This window comes from Marmota flaviventris, chromosome X (assembly GCF_047511675.1).
Source record: "Marmota flaviventris isolate mMarFla1 chromosome X, mMarFla1.hap1, whole genome shotgun sequence".
Taxonomy (NCBI): domain Eukaryota; kingdom Metazoa; phylum Chordata; class Mammalia; order Rodentia; family Sciuridae; genus Marmota; species Marmota flaviventris.
The window spans coordinates 18,249,050-18,254,304 of NC_092518.1; the positions used below are offsets into that span (position 1 = coordinate 18,249,050).

At 45.5% G+C, this 5,255-nt stretch overlaps 1 pseudogene; it reads left to right on the forward strand.

Moving 5' to 3' along the window:
• Positions 1–1,369: 1,369 nt before the first annotated feature.
• On the forward strand, positions 1,370–3,838 carry LOC114086007 (transcription factor SPT20 homolog pseudogene; annotated as a pseudogene).
• Positions 3,839–5,255: the final 1,417 nt, after the last annotated feature.

The following is a 5,255-nucleotide window of genomic DNA, read 5'->3' on the forward strand; positions in this document are numbered from 1 at the left end:
TTAGTCAAGGAGCTTTTCATTCAACTTGATATAATGTATCTACTGTAACATGTAATAAATGCAGTTACTATTAGTACAAAAAAAGCATGTTTATTTTAAAGTAGTCTGTGATTAAGGAGTTTCCCCAATTTATCCTGGATCTTCCCATTATCAATATTTTGATATGAATATCAGATAATCACTTTATCCAAATTTAATATTCAGAGATTCTTTAAACACCTACCCCCAACGACTGGCAGATTTCAAGGCAACAAAATTATTGGAAAACAATATTCCACAAATTGAGGAAGCTTCAATCACACCACTCCCAAATCCATCATGAGGACCACAGCTTTAGCCTACACTTTACTGTACTGCCACCAACAGGAATAATTGTTTTCATCTACAATGTGGATGAAATCTACAACAGATTCAAGGGAACCTTTCAAGGCAAAAAGGTTAAATGTCCCTTTACTATCCTGATTGTATTGTATAGACAATAGAGTGACCCACTATATTCCTTTCAAGAATTCTAAAATTCCCAACTCTAACACAAGGAGAAATCAATGGTAAGTGGTTGTGTATAAGAACATCTTGATAAGAAACATTTTTATAAGAAAACCCTCAGGCAGGAGCTTGCAGAAGAATGCAATGAGGAATTCTGATGCTTGCACCAAGTGCACGGAGTCTCCATGTACGAAAGAGCTAGAAACACAGGCTCATTTACGTGTACTGAACTGATGATGGCTACCAGGGGCAGCCCTAACATGAAGGAAAGACATTCCAAACATAGTAAATCTTGAAGTTCCCACCAAAACAGATTACACCTTCCATGACTTTCCTGGCAATTTCATTCCTGGGAACTCTGGAGAATAGTGAAAGTGTCCCCAAAGCATCCGATATTTATTTCCCTTGGTTGCTGGTGCTTCTGTGTGTGCTCTTCAAACTAAATGGAAAAGAAAAGATGTGGCCAGCCCCACAACACGCACAGCTCTAGCGGAAGTGTGGACAGCAGACAGGAAGTGCGGCCTGAGTCTGCAGACCAGCGGCCTGCAGGCCTGGGCCTGGTATGCATAGGAGTGCGCATGCGTGCTAACGGCCACTCCTTGACCTTGGCCCCTCAGGTCTACTTCCGGCAGACCGAGCACCCAACACGGCACAGACGGTGGCACAAACAGGTAGAGGTCTTTTCAGAAATTTCTGGGTGTTTTCTGTAATGCCCCCAGGGGGGTGGGTTTCTTGGTGAACCTGTTGAATGAAGGCTGTTGGCTTCAGGGTGGACTGTAGAGTTTGCAGGACCCAGAGTGATAACTGCCCACACGATTTCCACCTCCCTCCACCAATGCACGTACGTTTCTCTCCTCTTTTAGGGCTCCTATTTTATTTTAAAATGCAGCGATCTTTAGAACAAGCTTTGGATCGTGCAGAGGATGTTATTGAAAGTGCCCAACAGAGACCCCCTAAGAGAAAATACTCATCTAGTGGGGAGAAATCTCTACATCAAAAACTTTATGACATTTATGTAGAAGAATGTGAAAAAGAGCCCGAGGGGACGGAGGAACTCAGGAGCAATGTCAACTTGCTGGAAAAGCTGGTTAGGAGAGAGTCCTTGCCATGCTTAGTAGTCAACTTGTACCCGGGAAATAAGGGCTATTCTCTGATGCTGGAGGACAAAAGTGGGTTCTTTTCAGAGACCATCCAACTGCCTTATAGAGAAGGGGAACTGCTTGAGTACTTGGATGCAGAAGAATTACCACCTATTCTGCTGGATGTCCTAGAAAAATCGCAGCTGAACATTTTTCATTGTGGGTGTGTCATAGCAGAAATCCGTGACTACAGACAGTGCAGTGACATGGAACCTTCCACTTACCAAAGCCGGCATATTCTCTTGCGCCCCACCATGCAGACTTTAGCATGTGATATAGAGTCCATGACGAGTGATGACCTCCAATGGACTCAGGAAGACAAACTTGCCCTTGAGAGTGAACTGCTCTTAGCTACAGCTGAACCATTGTGTCTTGATCCCTCTGTGGCTGTCACCTGCACTGCTAACAGGCTACTGTATAACAAGCAGAAGATGAATACTAACCCAATGAAACGGTGCCTGAAGAGGTATTCATGGTCCTCTCTGAATCAGCAGCAAGAGCTGTCGCAACATCAGTCTCCCCCTGATGCAAGTCTATTGACTGCTTGCAAAAAAGAGGAAGAGAGAAAAGCAGATCTGAAGCAAGACCTGAGGATGCCTCCAGTTGGATATTGTGTGGACATGTGGAAAGAGAGATGCTCTGACTTGGCCATACCTCCTCAAGTGGATGTGGAGGAATATGCTAAAGTGAAGGAGTCTTTGGGATCTGATGACCCACAAGCAACAGTCTGGCCAGCTCCTGAGCTAGGAGATGACTTTGGATTTGAGTGTGACAGTGGCAATCAGCTGTGGGAAACGAAGCTGAGCTTCATGCAGTCACTCAATGATCCGCTTTTCTCTGGCAAAACTGCATCACCTAAACAGGGCCCATGTGAGATCCAGATGTATCCCCCCATGGTCTCCCCAGCTGACCATTCACATGGCTTCGTGGAAGGGTCAAAGATTGATGCAGGGCCAGTGAATGTGTGCCAGGAGTCAGTCCAGAGCAAAGTCGAATGTGCAGGCAAGATGCCCCGCGGCTCCAGTGGCTCAGCCCATCTCAGGCAACCTTCTCCAGGGAAAAAGCCAAAGCAGCCTACCACCAGATGGGTGCAGTCCTCAGTACGAGGCAAGGCATCGAAACCTCGAGCTCTGGCTGTGACTCTTCCCTCCAGCGCAGGACAGACATTGTCAGGTAACAGTCCTCCTGCACAGCAGGCAAGCAGCTTGCACAGATTCCCACCTCTTGCCCCAGCTCCTAAGCGATGTGGCCTTTATCAGAAGTCTCCTTTAGGTGTCAGCAGAGGAGGAGTAATGCTTTATCCAGCCACCCGGCCCCCTGCCAGCTTGTCAGAAGGAACCCTGACCACCCAGGGCCCAGTGGGCTCCACTGGCCTAAAGGTCATCAATGTGGTGGGCCCAGTTCAGGGAGCCCAGGTTTTGGTGAGTGGTTCCAACCCTGTGCTGAGCAATTCCACCAGTGCCTATGTACCTATAAGCATGCATCCCAAGGGCCTTCTGCCCCCCAGAGGTCAACTGTGCAATGCACAGCCATGTCCAACACAGTCACCTGCTCAAGCAGGTGTGCAACTGATTTTAAATAACACTTCAGGTCCTGTAACTGTCTTCCAGCTTCCACCTGGTTCCATCATTTTGAACCCCCAGCAGCAGCAGCCACAGCAGCTGCAGCTGCAACTACAGCTGCAGCAGCCACAGCAGCTGCAGCTGCAACTACAGCTGCAGCAGCCACAGCAGCTGCAGCTGCAACTACAACTGCAGCCTCAGCCCCAGCCCCTGCCCCAGCCCCAACTTTACCAGTTGGTTCCACAGCAACAGCTTCAGCAACCCACAACTGCTCCTCCTCCACAGGCAGGGCCACAGGCTTCTGTGCCAGATTCAGGTGGTCAACAGTGGGCCTTGCTGGCCCCGCAAGCTGTTGTCATTAACCTAGCTCAAGGCAACAGTGTTCTGCAGCCCCAGTCAGCTATGTTGTGTCAGCTTGGCTCTGGTCAGCAAACACCTAGGCAGTGCCTTCCTCCACAGAGATTCCAGCTCTCCCCTGCCCCTCAAGGGCAGCTCCAGCCCCAGCCACTGCCACAATGTCTACAGCTGAGACTGGTGCAGTGCCCCATGTCTGTGCCCACAGCACCCACTCTGACAGCTCAGCCACGTGGGTTTGGGCACACAGCAGGTCAGGCAAAAGATAAAATGAAGAGTGGCACCCCAAAGTTCTGAGTCTTGCCTTGGTTTACTTCTCTTTTTAAAAACACACCAGCATTGAGCCAAATCAATTCCAAGCTTTCACTTCATCTGTGGTATTTTTAATGTGTCAGTATTTGGCATTTTAGAGTATAAGCTTTAGGGCAAAGCACAATCCCTTGATTTTTGCATAGAAACAGGGATGGATTTAAGAGGAGATTGTCTTAAGTTATTCTTTTAATTGTTGTTGACATGATTATTTTTATTCTATTTTTATGATTATTTAATTCTATTTTTAATGTGTGCCCAAATCCAAACTAGGTGCAGTTGAAACTCTTGAAGCTTATAATCTCTCTGAATGAGAAAGTTACAGTCAGAATATACCTCGAGTTAACATTTTAGAAAATGGCTGGTTTTTACATTTTTTTGTGTGAAAAAAATAGAACACAACTTACTATCTTAACATTTTTAAGTGTGCTTTTTACTGTGATATTAAGAACATTTCACGTGGTTGTGCAACAGAACTCTAGAAGATCTTCATCTTGCAGAAATTAAACTCTGCACTACCTAACACCAGCTCTTGATTTCCTCACCCCAGCCACAGGCAGCTCTCTGTCTCTAAGAATTTGAGTACTGAGAGGACCTCATGTAAGAGACATCATACCATGTTCATCATTTTGAGACTGGCTTAATTCTCTATCATAATGTCCTCTAGTTTCATCCATGTTCTCCCATGTGACAGGAAGCTCTTTGCTTTTTAAGAAAGTTCTCTGTACATAATACATACAGAAGTAACATAAGAGGATGGGGCTGTGGCCCAGTGGTAAAGTGCTTGTCTAGCAGGAGTGAGGCACTGGGTTTAGTTCTCAGCTCCATATATAAATGGATAAATAAAGTAAGGGTCCATCGACAGCTAGAAATTGTTTTTTAAAAAAGATGTAAAACAGGAGAATTTTTTCTCAGAAGAATGTAGTTGGTACTTATTTGTTTAAAATGTTTTGCACAATGTGTGAGATGTAATTTTTACAAATCCAGGTTGAAGAAGTAAAGTCAAAAGAAATTACAACAAACCAATGTTATCACACTGAGATTGAGTCCACCAGAGGCCTATAGGCCATTGACTGTCTTGGTGGCAGATTTGCTTGTGTGGTAGCCCCCAGCCCTTTCAAAGGCTCTCCTTGCACTCAGTGCCCCCCTGCCTTGCAAAGCCCAGCTCCCCTCCTACAGGCCCTGTCAGTGGTCTTGAAAAGGCACTTCTGGGACATCTTGTTGTCTCTGTCTTTATAAGGTTATTTACATTTTTAGAACACTAGGTTACTTGCAAAGAGGTAAATAAACATTTGAAAATCTGTTTTATTTGTTTGCTTTTCAAATGCCTGAAGCTTTCTCACATGGTTAATTTGGCCTTCCTTTTCTTTTTTCTTTTATCTGCTCATCATCAATTGTTCAGTGT